This window comes from Sitophilus oryzae, unplaced genomic scaffold, assembly GCF_002938485.1.
Source record: "Sitophilus oryzae breed Bouriz unplaced genomic scaffold, Soryzae_2.0 scaffold_1297_pilon_pilon, whole genome shotgun sequence".
NCBI lineage: Eukaryota > Metazoa > Arthropoda > Insecta > Coleoptera > Curculionidae > Sitophilus > Sitophilus oryzae.
The window spans coordinates 8,554,397-8,573,245 of NW_022145945.1; the positions used below are offsets into that span (position 1 = coordinate 8,554,397).

At 32.8% G+C, this 18,849-nt stretch overlaps 1 protein-coding gene across 6 annotated transcripts in view; it reads right to left on the bottom strand.

Moving 5' to 3' along the window:
- LOC115874690 (protein turtle) overlaps positions 1 to 18,402 on the bottom strand; it is a 241,578-nt gene extending 223,176 nt beyond the window's left edge. For all 6 annotated transcript variants that reach the window (XM_030889923.1, XM_030889926.1, XM_030889922.1 and 3 more), the window contains exon 1: positions 18,159 to 18,402. The gene's annotated coding sequence lies outside the window, so the exon portion shown is untranslated. The remainder of the gene's footprint in view (positions 1 to 18,158) is intronic.
- Between the last annotated feature and the right edge of the window lie 447 nt (positions 18,403 to 18,849).

Genomic DNA, 18,849 nt, shown 5'->3' on the forward strand with positions numbered 1-18,849 from the left:
CCAAGCAACTGCTCCATAAGTAATCATGGGTCTTACTTAGAAAATAGTATACTATTGTTTAGAATCGGCAACATTATTTGAAACTCGCCGTTTTATCTGAAATGATAGTTCAGTCACCGAATATTAACAGGTTTAGGCTTTATTTTTAACCATTTTGATCTTAAAAAGAGATTTTCAAAAATTTAAAGTAGGGATTTATAATAACTATATAATACACTGTATGTTGTATTTCTAATATTCTTATAAATTTTAGATTATCTAAATATCAATTATCCGAGATTGCTCCCGTATGTATACAGGGTGGTCCGAACTGTATTCGGCAACTTCGGAAACTTCGGCAGCATATTCTGCAGATAAAAATAAGTAAAAAAGTTCCTATAAATGTATGTCCTAAAATGCTTAGTTTCGGAGGTACAGGGTGTAGAAGTTTCATTTTTATTTTGATTTTTTCCAAATAATTTCTGAAGTAACGTAAATATTTGGATGAAAATTGGTGTCTGGGAGTTTTTTGACATGAGAAATTTGATTTTGATGTGAATACGGTTCCTACTTGTAGAGGGCGCCACCTACAAATTTTTTAAATGGTTTGAAGAGTAATATTTTTTTATATAAAACTACTGAGTAAAAAATATACATTTACGACATTTTTTACGTATAAAAGGTCTCTTGAGAAAAATCCCTACGAGTAATGGTTCTTGACATATTTGGAGTTGAAATTATCAATACCTGTCTCATTAACATAAATTAAACATGTTGACTAAATAGTTTTAGACTCAAATCATAAATTTGAAATGCTTTTGTGTCAAAAGTTCATCAGAAACTGTTTTATCATCATTTTTTCGCAGAAAAATTTATAAGTAATTTAAAAAAATAAAAATTTTCCCAATTTATTATTTCAGTCAAATAACTATCTAGTCAACTTTTTATTTTTTTGTCAATAATCACATGTATTGACTATTTCCATTCTAAATATCTTGAGAACGGTTAGTCGTAGCGATTTTTACCAAGAGACATTTTTTACTTAAAAAGCAACGGAAATATTTATGTTTACACCTAGTACTTTTATACAGCTACGGGCGAAAAGTTATTTACTCTTCAAAACAGTTAAAACACATGTAGGTGGCGCCCCCTACAAATGGGAATCATATTGACATCAAAATCAAATTTCTCATGCCAAAGAACTCCCAGATGCCAATTTTCATCCAAATATTGACGTTGCTTCAGAAATGATTTGGAAAAAATCAAAATAAAAATGAAACTTTTACACCCTGTATTTCCGAAAGTAAGCATTTTAGAACATACATTTATAGGAACTTTTTTACTTATTTTTATCAGCAGAATATTCTGCCGAAGTTTCCGGAATACAGTTCGGACCACCCTGTATATAACCTCCGATAATCCGTAAATTTCTCAAACAATTTAAACAAATATTTGATTCCTATTACTAAACAATATTTATTAACAGATTTAAAACTAAACAGATTTACTCAAAGACCCATTTTATTTGAATCAAATAATTTTATTATTCAGATACGGCCCTGACAGCAGCCGATCTTCATCCCGTCGAGCCACTGACGATTGGAATTCCTTGGAGACCGTTGAAACAGATTTTGTAGTACCTAGTAGTATTAATAAGCAAAGCGCCAACGAGAAGAGGAAGGTCGACTTCTTCCAAGGCGATAAAACGCCACCATGATACCACTTTGACAGCTCGAAGTACCATCGCTTTATCTAAACATTGAATCTCAGTTATGAGACTGCATTAAAATTCGTATTTTCGTCATTTTAATTACAAGGAAATTAAATGTATTAAAAATTGTTATAGAAAATGTTAGATTATATTTCATTTCTGTTTCATTTTTATTTTCTGAAATATGACAAAAATATTTTCTTAATTTCTTAGGGTCGGTTTCATATGTTCGGGTTAGTCTTCAGATAGTAGTTAATCTTGAGATCTTCTACTAAAGTAGGTTTTATTGATTACGATAATAATAAATTATGGTGTTTTTTCAAATGTTAAAGCACTTAGCAAAACATAGGTAACCCAAATCTTATTGAAATTGGAATAACGGTTCTCCAAATATCTTAAAAACTGTTTAATTTTTTTAAAGTGTGATGTTCTCTAACGGAAAAACGAAGCACTTTTGTATAATTATAGTAAATTGTGTCTAATGAACTTATTTTGATTCCATAAACATATGTAGTCGTTCTATGTCCACGGAATATTGGGATACCCTGTATATCAAAAATGTGTCTTTAAATTAACTTTTCCCAAAATTCTAAAATATAGGAGTCTAATAAATAATATTTTTTATAAACCTTATTCGGGGCTAAATTCTAATTATACCATAGATATCGAATAAAAACTATTTTTTATTTTTAAAGTTAAATAATTCATTTTCGTAATTTATCATTCCATTTACTATAAAAGAACAAAAATATTTGTAATATTTTACGAAACCATGCGAAATGTATATTTAAATACATAATTTAATTGTTTTCATTCAACCCAACGCCAAAAGTAATTCGCAACAAAATTCAATTAAGAGAGGTAAATATTGAATAAAAAAACCTTTGTGAGTATAAAACAATTTAAAAAATAAATATATTTATTATAGCATAACATGTAATTTTTTTAAAGAAGTGTGTGTATGGATAAAAACGACTTCACAGAATACTTAAAATTAACTGTCGATAACAGTGATAGGCCGTGGGTAAATACCCAACGGCTAGGTGAATAAAATTTGGGTATATATCTTGTATATACCCAAAAGGTGTAGGCCTTAGGCTATGCGCTGACAGGCAATTTTAATCGGCCGACTATTTAGTTGCATATTTGTAACCAATATATTCTTATGGAGCCGCGCCCACGTGCAATTAAATAGTCGGCCGATTGACTTCATAAGTATGTATTGTTTTCACTTTTGCAACTAAATAGTCGGCCGACTAAAAATTACAGGTCTGAGCGTAGGCTTGTTTTATCGAATTTCCCTCCACAGTATCCGTATACTATTTAAAATCGTAAGTCAGGGAATTCAAAATGTCTTGTTTTTCAAATTAATATTTTTTTAGAAAATATGCGATAATTGTTTTGAGTAGTTTATTTTTTTAAATATGTAATTTTTCTTTATTGAGATTTAAAACAAAAATTCTAACCAGAAAACGAAAACTATTCTAACTATTGATATTATTTGACAATATGCTATTAGTTATGCAGAGGTTGTTAGAGGAAGTTTATCTGGCAACACTGAGAGCAGTCTCGAATTGTCATCGGCATCGGAGTCTATTTGTGCTCCCACCATGCTCAATCTTAATCCTGCCTACACGTTTACGAACTGACAATACTTATACTACTTATACTTTATTTTGCGTCTCTCTCTGTCAACCGGTCAATTGTATTATTCTGTCGTATCCATTAAAATCCTATACACTGAATGACCAGGACGGTATACCCATTGAGGAATATTATACAGGCAACGGCCCAGCTATTAGAACACCAATGTTAAGCGACGTAAGACGATACTAGTGGATGGACGGGTGACTGGTTCGAAACTCTGTATCGTGCCGTTGTCCAATAAAGGCAAAAGTGTAAAATCTATTGACAGACACTGCTCATTCATGCCGGTTCGAGGCCGGATGAGATCGGATATCTCGTGAGTAAGAGTTGATTTAGACACTTACCAAGTCGGTACGGCCAATGTCCATGATATGGCCGAGGACCATAGGAATCCCCTTTTAAAATTAGGGTATTCACCTAAATTGCACCCAGGGGTTGTACTGATATTTTGCTGATCTTGTGCTTTTGATAGAAATTAATGATTCATTCTACTGTTCATTCTTTGGCTAACTGGTGATTTTCTGACCTTTCAGACCTTTTATATATGTTTCTTTTGTCGAATTTAACAACAAATTGTTGAGTACCTAGATTAAAATTAACAAAGTAAGTATACTTGGGTATATAACGGGTATAGTGGTATTTACCCAAATGCAATATACCCTGTATTTACCCATTGGGTATATACCGGATTCAAGACCTTGGGTATTTACCCATATTCCAATATACCGGGTGTTTTCCCATCAGTGGTCCATAATAATTTTGTGCTAATCGACGCCTACATGGCACGTTAAAATTCGCATAAAAATTCAAAATCTATTTCACAAAAAAAATATTTAATATCAAATAAAATTTAAAAAACAGACTAAACACGCTACTGTGTATTAATATCTAAAAATTGGCGCCGGGAGGCACGTATAACCGCCCATACTTGATTTTTTTTATCTCAAAAACTGCGACTTTGATTTTGATGTTATTACAAATTTTGTTGCAAATATTATTCCTAATCTTAAATTGAAAACCGCGTTTCGCTAGCTACTGTAATTTTAGAGTTACGATTTTTTAAATTTTTAACCCCCTCCTATACCCCCATACCAACCCCCACCCCCACCAAAAACTAAAGGCCAGATTCTCGGATGCCACAGTATTTTTGTGCCAAATTTGATTAAAATCGGTTTAGCGGTTTTTGAGTTATCGTGTTACAGACGGACGGACAGACAGGCACCATGAAAATATTTTGTATTTATGTCATTTATGACCCAAATAACTCATTTTGAGTGAAATTAAAAAAACTCTTTTTGCCGATTTTTAAAGCCTACCATACCTGTTGGTATGGTCGGCTAAAAATAGGGCAAATACATATCGAAATAAATATTTAAAAACAATTTTACATATAAAATTTATATGCTTTAAATACATAAACATTTTTACATAAATTTTATTGTCTGCATTTAATTTCTACATTGCTAAAAGACAACGATCCATTATCCATATTTACATATATTATTTTAGTTACTTGCCGCATTGTCAAGAATGACAAATTACAGTTATCTGTTTCACAGGTCTTTTATAAATTGTTGTTTAATTTTCCAGAGTAGTGTTTATCTAGAAACATGTTCTTCATATATCCCTAAATTACTAAATTATGTAGTTATTTATGTATGAGAACGATAGTTCTAACGAGGCCTTTATCAGAAAATTGGTGGTGAAATATTTTAGAAAATAAAACAATATAAAAAATATAAATGTTTCAAACAAAAAAAGTATTTTACAAAATAACACATTGATTGAAAGAATTGGGAAGATACGCAACCTAATGAGTATATTCGTGATAAGGCTGATTTGATTTGATTTTCCATTACGTCTCAAGTGATGTACGGTGGAGCCTCTCTCTCTACTTGTTCTGCAGCCAACGCATAAAACACTCATTTTCTCTAATTCGGCTAGCGAAAACATATCGAAGACAGTGTGGAACTGAAAGCGCCAGTGTTGCCATATTAAAATGCGTAATATTTGTAATACGTTTGATGAAAATAATATCTTTGGATGAAAAATCCGCGTTTATGTATTGAAAATTTATTCATGTTAAATATAAAATAAACAACAAAAATAAAAATTCTTTTATAGGTACTAAATAATTCATATGATCGAAAAAAGTCGTTTAGTTGGCTTGGAAATGACGACTATTACCATAATATTTAGATATGAAATAACGGCGAACTTCATTTCCAAGCCAACTCTGGCGTCAACTCTCTATTTTTAATCGTATAATGTTATATTACATTTTTTAATGATAGAAAATCCTTATTATTAACGTACTGTAACCAAAATCTGTAAATCTAAGGATTAATCCGTCGTTCTGGCAATACTGTCTCCGGCAACCACCACTCTGTCGACTGAAAGCAGAACTACGGTACAGCATTTTTTATCCGCTGCGCTGTAAACGACTATCGGCGAGCAGCGGCGCAGAGCTAAACTAAATCTTGGACATGTAACAGTAACGCCAGCTATATCTCGGGTATGCTTTGTATTACGAAATCGTCCATAACGTTGTTCTTATTTCTTCAATCAACGCCGGTAGACACAGTACAAAAGTATTTGTGTGGCAAATTGGACCAAGTAACTTGTACAAGAACACCAGCTTGGGCCAGGTTTCCACGACAGTGAATTTGGAAGAAATATTTCTTAATTTCCAGGAAAAAAGGGTAGAAAAAGATTAACTTGCAGAAAAAGCAATTCTTTTCAATTTAATGTTTTGTTCCCCTTTTTTTCGTGTTTCGCGCATTTTACAATGTAAATTAAAAATTTCGGTACAAAGATTTACATGTTTTTTTTTAATTACAACTTATTACAGTTTATTAAAAGGCTCTTTTTATTCCACTTTACACTTTATCAAATTTGTGCTATAAATTATATATATACAGGATGAATCTTATATAAATGTAAAATGGCAACGGCCCAGATACGTCGAAACACTGGTTCCCATTAGAACACCGAAGTTAAGCGACGTAAGGCGATGCTGGTGGATGGACGGGTGACCGGTTCGAAACTTTGCATCGTGCTGTTGTCCAAAGGCAAGAGTGTAAAATCTATTGACACACACTGCTCATTCACGCCGGTTTGAGGCCGGATGAGATCGGATATCTCGTGAGTAAGAGTCGATTTAGACACTCGCTAAGTCGGTAGGCCATTGACCATGATATGGCCGAGGACCGCGGTTTGGATTCCGCATAAAGAAAGTAGGTCCCGTCCAGTTTAGCCATTGCAGCAGAAAGGAGACCAATGACTAAAGAATATAAGGACATATAACGCCCATATACGGGCTGCACCAGAATTTGTGACCATAGACGTCTTTTCTTTTGGTGGCAAACAATGAGTCATCAGTTGGTCACCAGTGACAATTTTAGCAATTTTTAATAGTTTGTGTGTAGTGAACTTTGTATAAACTTTATTACAATGCTGATTAGTTGTTCAACTTTCAAATGTAAAAGCAGCAGCGACAAGAAAGAGCCAAGAGTTACGTTTCATAGGTCAATAAACAATCCGCTCCACCTTTTTAGCGTTTTCTTAAGTTTTCTTATTGAATTCGATAATTATTTTTCTGATATTATATGTACTTGATGTGTGCTATATGTCGACACTAGTTTTGTACCCTTTGTTAACATTTTAATACGTTTTTTTCGTAATATAATTAGTATGATGCCACCGCCTGCACTAAAAGCGTAGTTGTGGCGTAGTCAAAACATTTATCAAAAATATAAATATCCCTTCAACTAGCTAAGTTAAGAAAAAAATATGGCCACGGCACTGTTTGGTGCCATGGTAACAATTTGCTCTCGGGTGTTATTTGGTCTTGAATTCTTTAGTCATTGAAGGAGACCAAAGAAGGAGACGTTAACTTGAACCTCACATAAATGTAAAATCTTTTCAAGGCAGCTGGATCTCGTTAAAAACCATATTTTCCTTTGCTGTTTTTCAAATAAATCCAAAATGACCGAGTTATTTTACTGTGAAAATTAAAAAACATTCTTTTCTAGATTTTATTTCTTGTAAATTTAATCTACTACCTATGTTGTCATATTATCAAGATACTATCTTCAATTCTTAAGAATTGTTTTCTGCCATAAAAACCTCATAGGCGTGTTTCTTGATGTCAAAACTGAAAACTAAATATTTACACTTATTTGAGACTCACTCTGTATAGTTTTATAATGCATCAGTAACTCAGTATAATTGTATAGTTATTTATATTCATAAACCAGTGATTGTAAAATAAAATTAAAGTTTAAAATAATAGATTTTACACGGATAAAGTACCGTATTGTCGAAAAAAAAATGGCGTAATGTGGCCTTTAAAATAATAATAAACATTAATTTGGACCCGATTGCTATAAATAAAAAAACTTCGTGGAAAATTAGTATTTGATTTACAAAAAAGCAAAAAATTCCAAAACACAAATATTTCCCAAAAATATTTTTACTCAATAGAAATTGCCATGTGAATATGATTGTTTGCCGTTAATATAGGTATTTACTTTAGATGGTCTGTACTTACTTTACCTAATATAGTTTCTCAGGACAGTTCTTGTATTTGTAATGATTTATTTAAGGAATGTTGAAAAATAAATATATTTTTTGTTTATATATTAATATCTCTGAAATTATCAAAATATATTTACTCATATCTTAGAATTATGTAAAGTGATCTGAAACAAAGATCAAAATGCAATAATATAGAGGGCGTTCCATTTAAAAAAAATCATGCCGATCCACTCACACTTTTTTGAGCCACCCTATGGAAGTTAAAATATTTTCCTGAAATACATCCCCGTACATACTTTAGGTTTGCACTTAAACAAAATTCTCAAGTTTTTTTTATTTCAGGAGCTACATATGCCCGAGGCACTATTGTCGAACCCTGTATGATAAGTTTTCCTTCTTAACAAAATGACAGTATGAATTCTAGCCTTTAACATGATATATCATTCTAAAAATATTATCCAATCACGTCATGTGCGTTACTTTGAAAGGTAAACGAAAATTTAAATATTAATTCATAGGTGACTACGATTTTCATTAAGCAAACATAGTAATAAAATTATGATCGACATGTTTTGACATTATTTCTCGATAGTTAATGAATTATATAACAAGGAAAACATGTTTTCAAATAAGTGTCTTCATTTTATTCAGATTCCAACTTACGTTATATTTATCGATAGAAATATGCAATGCATGTAAAAGTGGTACCTATAAGAACAGTTAAAATTGGATTGAACAGTTTATTTCAGCCTACGAAATAAAATCACAAAAGTAATTTATTTGTTTCTTATTATAGTTGTGAAATTTTTCATGTAAAACCAAAAAAAATTAAGCACTTAGACACCTTTATTTCTGTAATAATTACAATGACTTGGCAATTACACGGCACCATCATTATAAAGGAATAATCTACCATTTCAAGTAAATCTAAAGAGTGCATTTAAAAATATACAGGGTGAGTTTTGTAGGGTGTTCTCTATAGGTATTTCGGAAACTACTGAAGATAGAGAGTCGGTTAAATGGGGAAAGAATTGCAGTTTTGTGGCGTTATAAATATGCGCCTCTCAGATTTTTGAAAAAGTTCATGGCTTACTAGATATTTCGAAAAAAACAAATTTTGGCTTTTTTAAAAATCGTCTCCAATTCCGTTATAATCTATTTTAGAGAAAAAGTTTTCAGATAAAAGTTGTCGATAATCCCATCCTTAATGAGATTATGTCCTTCGTTTTTTTGGGTTAGGGGGGCTAGAGGGGTCTAGAGAGGTCTAGATGGGAGCTAGAGGGGGCTAGAGGGGGCTAGAGGGGCTAGAGAGGGACTTTGCCGTTAAATATTATGGCATGGCTATGCTCTGGAGTTAGTTTTCCACGTACTAAACAAATATTTTTGTCTCTTTTCACTTCTACATAACCTACAGCATTATCTCCATACGTCTCCCTACCTGATCTGAAAAATAAGTTTATAACATTAATATTTATAACTATATAAAAGTTCGTAACAGTATAGGTACCTACTTATACTTAAATATGCCTCAGTACTACAAAGAATAAATGTTACATACCTCTCTGTCCTTTCCTCGTAATTCAGCACCAATAGATTGGGAATTTGTATTTATAAAAGCAGCCAACATAAAAGCATCCACTTTTGGCAAGTTATCTGATTGTGCTTTTACAAACCCGGAATCTGCCATCACTTAAAAAATTCTCAGAACACACAACACATACAAATAATAACTGCACAAAAAAGCATAAACAGCTCCTTCAATCAACGCTAAAAGCAACAAAAATGTCTTAGTACGCCACCTAAATACGTACATAAACGGAACACGTCTGGCTGCTGCTGGCCATCGCGCGTCGACCAGAACGGCGAGTGACGTCAGACCAATAGAATATCATTTCAATTCGCGAGGCGTCGTTTGCGTTGTTCATAGTATTTTAATGGCCCGTTTTATAAAATTGTGGTACTGCTTCCAAGAAAAAAGTTTTTTTTGCATTTACACATATTTATTCTAATAAGTTGAACAGTTTCTGGCGAAAAATAAAATATATGCATCTTCCTCATTTCAATGTAAGCATTCAGAACGTCAAAATTAGTGGTAGACATTTTCAATTATAGTAGAAAAAGTTATCAAAATTTTAATTTTTCCACTAATTATACTTCAAAATTTGCGAGAAATGTCATTTTGGCCTTTGATTATCTTTCGTCAAGAGAAATTGTAGTTAGTGGTTAGAAATCAAAAGTTGATTGTTTTACTCGTATAAGCTAAATAGGCTTTCTGTGGGTACAACTGACTAACGCAAGCTGTTGCTAAGATATTCTATTAATTTAAATAGTGTTTTTTAAATATTGTGAACGATCGTAAACTAAAAAGTATAAAGTGTAATTGAAACCACTAATTTATTCCACTAATTGCGAGGTTCTGAATGAAGCTTTAGACTAAATTATTAAGATTTGTGTTCAAATTAAATCATAAAATATTTGTAACGGGAGGGTTATATTTATGAAAAATCCTGTATAGCCATGGTTATCATTCGTATATTTTATTAAGAAGAAAAAAAACAAAATCAAGTTTTTAATTCCAGTATAAAGTATCAACTGTGAGATACTCGTCTGCGAAACAGAATTTATGAAGTTTTTCGAGATTTTTGAAATAGAACGGCTCTTTCTGAACTTTTATGTCAGCTCTTATCTATGCTTTACGGCAACATCGTGATTTTCTTGCTTTACAACCTTCCATTAGGAAAACGTAACAATAAAAGTATGCACGACGCTGCGAGAATTCAGATCATGAAAGGAATCTTTAGGAACAAAACCTCCTTTGGAGCTACCCAAGCGCTTGTTCCACATTTTCATTTGCTCGGGTCAAGCTAAAATAACAGAAAACGTAAGAACAATCATGTACAGTGGTTGCAAAAAAGGTTTTTATTGACCCTTTCAAAATTTTCCGTAAAATCTTCATGTCAGTATAACAGTTAAACAGAAATAGATCTGTTTAACTGTTATACTGACTCTATTTGTAACTGATACTTAACTTAAAAAAAACGTTGCAAATCAAGTAAGCGGTTTGCATTTTGCGTCTAACCTACATTTCCAGTCCACTCCATCGCTACAAAAGAGCAAAACTGCTAAAAACCGTTCATCGGAATAATAAATAATCTATCATTGGAAGTTATGTCAAACATCTGCAGTATCTCAGTAATGATTATTATATCATGTAAGTATATATGTACAGTTGGGCAAATTACTTTTAACGACAGCCACGTGGGTACTAATAGAAGGTTTTAATAAGTAAGTACATTATCACTCTCTCGTTTTTGAAAGATTTGTATTATGAGTTTGGTTCACCCGTTCACTTTATGTAACTAAAATTTGTAAGAAACCCCTACTTATTTTTAAAAAAGGAATCACCCCCTAAATTAAACTGACGCAAGCAGCTTCTTTTACAGCCTGTATAGTAAAAAACACCGGTGCAAATCAACAAATTATATCTCCAGTCACTTTTAGTTCTATAAAATAAAATGTAGAATGTTAATAATACTAAAGTATATTCGATACTAATTAAACTTTTAGTTACGTAATCGAGGACGCGATTTTTAAATTCATGTTGCCAACCATGAACATATTCGGCGCCGGGTTAACTAACTGGAATTTAAATTTCACGCTGGGGATTAAGGTGGTAGCTCTGCTGTAAAAAATGCCAAGTTGCCACATTTATTTATTTATCTCCTGACATTGTCATTCGTTTTGACACTTTAGTTTTGTATTACGAGTGTTTGGTTTAAATTAGGTAGTAATTGTGTTGTGATACTTTAATGTTAAAAATGTTTACTAACAGACTTTGCAGTCGAACATTGTTCCTTTTAGAACCTCTTTTAGTGCGAAGTATACAAGATAGCTTAATAGCCATAAAAAAATAATCGCAACTTTATTAGAATATTTTGAACGGAAAAGCGCTAGGCCCTTTAAGTGCTGTTAAGAAGGTGAGTTTTGTTGATGTAAATAATAGCTGTTTGTATATTTATAATTAGTTATTTTCGTTTCCTATAAAATATGTTGATTAAAAGAAAATATGTGAAAGCTGGCAACGCTGTGGCGGTCAAGCTTAGTCACGTGACTAAAAGTTTATTTCATATGAACTATTATAGATATATTCTTAATTCCCCTGTCTCGATAAATATTGCAATTTTTAAATTGTTTTGTTTTTAAATTGTGTGGTGAGCGTGGTTGTTACTTGTCATTAGTCTTATGAGTAAGTCAATTTAGCTGATTGGCACAGTTCAATTATGTGCAATCTATTTTCTCTGATTTCTTTAGAGATTTAAATAAAAATATCTTTGATGGTTGTGACATTTTACTGGTAAACAGTCTGCTACTGAAAATAAATAAGTAATGAACGAGAAATTAGATTATTCAAGAATAAAGAAATCAAATGGTATATGACATTTATAAATATAAATAGAGTTAACAATTACTTTTTTTCATTCTTTGGTTAGATCAATTTGTGTACAAGGTAAAAACACTAAATAATTTGACTCTGAATTATTGTTAATGACAACGTCCTTCAATTATTGGCGATTTTAAACTAAATAAAAACTATTAACATATTAAATAATAATTAATTAATATAAATCTTCTAGAATTAAAAATATTAAAATGGATAATCAAAATGATGTTGGATTAAATGGACTTTCTTCTTGTGTACAAATGTTACGCCATTATTTATCTGTCAATAACAAACAAGTATACTTGAGAAATATTTTGTAATACTTAAAAAAATCATAAATTTTAATGGATAGGTAAATATTGGTTAAGCTCCAAAATCACAAAATGATATACAGGGTGAGTCTTAAATAAGTGCAAATATTTTTAGGGGTAGTATATTTTTTCAACCCCAGAAACAGGATTATGACTTTTTTTCGCGAACATTTTATTTTGAAAATTTGGAATTTTTTTATTTTTTTTTTTCAGTTTTTAGTAAAAAAACATAATTTCTTGATAATATGGCAATATAGGAAGCAGATTAAATTTACAAGAAAGAAAACCCAGAAAAGCTCCAGTGGTTCTCAAAATTGAAGCAAAAAACCATTTTTTTAATTTTCAAAGTAAAATAACTCGGTTATTTTGGACTAATTAAAAAAAACGGTATAGAGAAAACATATTTCTTTTATCGAGAAAAAGCTCCGAAAATACTGATTTAAGACTCACCCTGTATAATACCATTCATTACTTTAATTTAATCTATACATCCTTTTTAATATTTTGTATTTTTTCAATTTAATTAATAGTTTTTGATAATTGATAATTAATATGAATTTTAAAGCTTTTATAATTAAAACCCAGCACTTCATCAAATTAAAAAATATATATATATATTCATTTTATGCAAAAATGTGATTTTGCGTTTAGATGATTTTTTTACAGAAATGATTTCCCGTTCAAAATATTTTAATAAGGTTGCGATGAGTTTTTTGCAACGGCTATTAAGTTATTTTGTACCGCTTCGCACTAAAAGAGGTTCTAAAAAGAACAATGTTCAACTGCAAGGTCTGCCAGTAAAAATGTTTAAGCTTAAAGCATCACAACACAATTCATTTAAACCAAGAACTCGTAATACTAAACTAAAATGTCAAAACGAATGACAATGTCAGGAAATAAATAAATAAATGTGACAACTTGACATTTTTAACGGCAGAACCACCACATGAATCATCAGGGGGAAATTTAAATTCCAGTTAGTCAGGCCGAATATGTCCATGGCCCATTCAAGTAATTAGTATAAAATTCAATATTTCACCTTATTTTCCAAATCATATAGCGTTAAAATACAGGCCATGAAATTTGAATAATGACCAGTGTATATCGTGATTCTACACACTCTTTTTTATCAGTCTGAGTCCCGAACTTGCATAAGCGACGCAAGATATGACAATTGCCCATATTGGATTGCCAAATATCGAGAAAATGTTACCGAAGCATCTTCTTCGGACAGGTGTTACATCGTCCTCGGATCTAGCCCACTTCGACCGCAAATGAAAAACGAAAACAAACGCTGAAAAATCAACCGTCGTTGGTCAATGACCAGCAGCGCGCTGGCTGGGTTCCACGATGGTACAGTTAAGACCAGGCGGTTGAGGACCGCAGTGCGCGCGCCTCTTGTGCTCCAGCATCTCTTTACTCTCGGTGGTTCTCTGATTTTAAAGAGGCTTCTTTTGTTTACTTCCACGGCCGGCTTCGATGACGAACATTTTTTTCCCGCCTTCGTGGATTCCTGAGATTGCAAGCGACCGTTTATTTTTCTTTATTCAATGACTCCTTTCATTCTATAATACATTTATTTCTTTCATACAATCTGCAATTATGCAGAATATAGAGTTGTTAAGATATATAATAATAATAGCTCCCGTATATATAGCGTTTAACGCCTTGGGAATAGGTATACAAGGAAGGTAATGTGGCCAGCACTACGCTTCAACCGCCTATTATTACCTCAGGATTGTGAATCCCAAGTACTCATTTAAGGCTGAGTCGACCTAGGTACCCAAACTATTTGTATTTTAATAAAAATAGTCAGCTGATGAAATGGTGTGGGAATCGAACCCACTACCTTCAGATTCGTAGACGAGAGCCTGTACCTCTACGCCCCCGGGCACCTGTTGTTAAGATACAATCGAAAAAATAGCTCTTAGATACAAAAAAAATATGCGCATGTTTGAAGTAAAATTTCTTCTTACTTCCGTCTGTGTGTCTGTCTCTCTGTCTGCCCGGCTGTCCGTTTGAGGACTCCATTCGGGTACCTCCATCCACGTGCCGAGTTTGGTTCCAATTGACTCATAATTAAGAGAGAAAAATCCTGATGATTTCGTCCATTTAGAGACATCGGTTCGAAACGTCGAGGGCGTCATCTTGCAGCCCGTTCTTAATTATGCCGAAATCGACCAACATTTTTCTTCAATATCAAATCCTTAGTCCCACCCTGATGGAGATGTAAGTCAACTAGTAAAGATGTACATCAACTTTTGACGTTTCTTATGTCAAAACTAACTGTCACAGTGACACGTGTCGTACACGGTTAAGTTGGCCTTGATCCACTCCGCTTTTTCCACACAAATTTCATTTAAACCGGACGATTTTTTTATTTGATTCATTGATGATGGGGTTTCGTAGTGCACGAAACTTCGTCAAAATAAAATATAAAAAGATGGAGCTCGAAGAGTACATCCCGAGTTTCAGGGCATAGAGGGCCCGAGTTACAACACTCCAAAGACCCATTAAATTGGACGATTTTTTCGCCATTGATGGTGGAGTTTTATAGTGCACGAAACGTTGTCAAAATATCACGAAAGATGGGGCTCTTAACGAAGTTGACTAGCTGTCTAATAAATAGATTGTGATTAAACTTTTATTATTGTTTTTTTTTTAATTAAACGAAAATATCCGGAAGTGTTATATAATGTTCTAATTGCTTTCTAGTGTAATTATAAATAATAATATAATAATTAGACTACAATTTAACTTTCTTAAAATAAAAGACAGGGGCACAGACACAGCTAGGCCTTTATCCAAGGACTTAGCTCTAAAACCGCAAAAAAACTGCTAACGCTTAGCAGGAATAAAGTGCGGATTACAACAGGCCTCTTGACAGGACACATGGCTGTCAAGTGTTACCTGAACAAGCTCAACCTGTATCAAAGAAGTCTTTGCTGCTTTGGGAAAGCTAGGCTAGAACCGGAGGAACTATGCTGCCATCCTATCAAGAACCTGCATAAGTTAGTGCAGGGTACAGGGGTAGGAGAATGGGTGCAGGTATAGAAAGGGGACAAACACAATAGGCCTTACAAGTCGCAGTGTTTCCGGCAGAGAACGGCCCCTTGTGGAAAGAAAAACTTTCTTAAAATGGCAGATGTCATTTAAATTTTAAAAAAATGGCTGCATAGTTTTATTTTCACTGTATGCTTCATAGTTTCACTCGATATTTTATATAGGTACTTATTTAAGCCTTTCCCCTACCATTTTATTTAACATTGCTACCAAATGTATAACAATGGGAATAAACAATAAAAAGCAACAGCACGTATTGTTTGTGGACAGAGTTAACTACTAGATACAACAAAATTTTATTTTATTACCTAAGTACTCGTTTTTGTCCTAGTAATTTTGTTGCTCAGTGTTTCTCATCCGTTCTAGAAATGTGTAGCGAAAAATATTGACAATTTTTATTTTTTTCACACGGTTATTATTTATAATGTACAGGGTGGGCCGTTTGATATTAAAGTAGGTTTGTTGATAGATTATCTTAGACAAATGTTTCATCATTATTATTTTCAGCTTATTCAACCATTTCCAATTATGGTGTAGCCTCCCTCGTATATTTAGCATTGTCGTCTATTGTTGGCTATGCGGCCCCAATTTATCCCTGCTAATTTCCTAATATTATGGTTCCATCTCAGGTTTGGTCTTCTTCTAGGTTTCTTAATTCCTGGTGGGTACCATGCTGTAATTTTTGTGGTCCATCTGTTGTCCGTCCTGCCCATTATTACTTGAAGGCTTTGATTCTGTGGATGACACTTATTACCTGGGTCTTTTGTTGTATCCACTCTATTATATTACTGTCTTTCTTGGTTATTCCCAGCATAATTTCGTTCCAGTGAGCGTTGTGCGACCTGCAGTTTCCTTATAATGTCCGTTTAAAGTGTCGTTACTTGAACAACAGACAAATGTTATGAGAGTATAAGAGCACAATTTCTTTTAAATAAATATTAACGCTATTCTCTCTTGAACAAACTATTTTTTTCTATCATTCTGAATATTTCCTTTAATAAATTGGTCCTCTGTAATCAAAAGGACGTACTAGTAGATGTTGATAAGTTGCAGCTATCTTTATATAGCGTTACTACAAATTCATTTACCCTGCAAATATTAATTAATATGCAATTTGAGATTGTACCTAACAGTTTTCAATTACACCAGAAATAACATTTCTTTACAGGATAACGTTATATGAAGACGTGAAATAATTATAAATCTAGAATTATAACGTGTATTTAATAGAGAATAATTATACATAATTCTAATTGAACTATTTATTGCTCAAATATTTACAATTAATTCTATTAAAGCTTCTTAATTAGTTTAATTAATAATTAACTTAAATATAATTATTTTTTTGTTTAACCTACTTATAATAGGTAGATAGAAATGTTCTGTAAAATTTAAAATTTATTTTACAGGGTAAAAATAAATAAGTATCCATAATAATGTTTATCCATAATCAAGGGTAATACCAATGATATCTAAAGAGATGTCATTGAGTAATACCCTTATACCATCGAAAAAAAAACAGCGTCAGAGACGGCTACCAGAGAGGGCTCGGAAATAAAGATTCCTGTCATTTTATATGGGGAATGTCATCGATCGTTATTATTTCGTAGCCAACTGGATATACTATATTAACAGCACTGATGACAGCACTCGAGTAGCAATAATTTACTTATATCTTTTTACCCCTCCCCCCTAATTCTGAAATACTTTAATTGATTGTTTTTATAGTGAAAAACAGTCAATCTAGACTGAGGAATTATTTTTTATTTTTGTCCCTACACTTTCTTTTTCTACATAGAAAAAAAGATAAGATTTATTTCCAATAGCACTGTACACAGAAGCAGTAAAAAAGACAGTAGAAAAGGCATTTATTTCTATCTAGGATTGACCTAATATTATATGATATAATGACATTTTACTTTTTGCTTGGTGCATGTACTTAAATTAATAATAATATTAATAAATAAATAAAATTAATATAGTTGGAAAATCTAATTATTAAAATGCGACAAATTACAAAAAATTACAAAATTAGAAACACAATTACACAAAAAATATTTTCATTATTTTTAATAATTCTAATTAATATTTTCTCAAAATTAGCAAGTGCTTTCTATTTTGATTTTCGAAGATTTGCATAAAGAATATTATGCTTTTTATAATTAAAAATTAAATATAAAAAATCAGTTGTTATCTCTTATTACTTATAAGTTAAAAATTACTATTCATAAGTTTACCACAAATTTAATATATTGTAAAAATCGTATAATTAAAAGTTGGATTAAAGTTGAAAAAGTTTCAATTTTTCAAAATTATCTTATGCCCACAAATTAAATATGTTTCGTAGGGCGCATAATTAAAAAGGCAACGCCGTCCGATTTCCAGGGTTTTTTTCCGGGCCTTACGCCCGATCAATGTCCTTAATTTCCCAAAATACGCCCTACACACCGCCCTCCCTCGCCCTTACCTCTTGTCCGCTCCGGAACGCCGCTTCGTATCCTAGCCGCTCCACCGAAATTCGTCCAGGTTCTAAAAAAACACCGATTCGCGCCACTTTTCAGTCATAAAATTACCCTTTTTCTGACAGTCACTTCCTTCTGTTTGTCCGTCGGTTGATTATTTCGGTGCACCCGATATTTACTACATACACTCGCGCACGCACCGGTAAAGATGACGCTCCTCGGACTGTGTTATCTCGACGGTGGCGCCGAGCCGTGTTCCGTTTGGCCTCTGGTTTGGCTTCGAATTTTGAAACAACAGTGCCTCCCTACACCGAACGACTCGACTGACGCAGGCTCGAAGGACCGAAGCGATGGCCGTACGGACAAGGCAGATCGCGAGAATCGTGATGAGGACGGCGGCTACCAAACCACCAAAACACCCTGTAGTCGGTGGGATCCTAGAGAGAATTACGGGGGAGGATATGAAAGTTATCCTAGTAAAGTTTTCTGTAATCCTTAAGAGTCTATTACACTGTTATTTGAATATGTAGCGGAATTCAATTACCTCGTTAGTTTGATTTCGGAGATCCAATATCGACTCAGAAATTCAGCACAGGATTAGCAGCGCCTCAAGAGCATTCTGGAAATTAAAAGACAGGGTTTTCTACAATCACGGCAATAATAATTCCCACCATGGTATATGGAAGCGAAACCTGG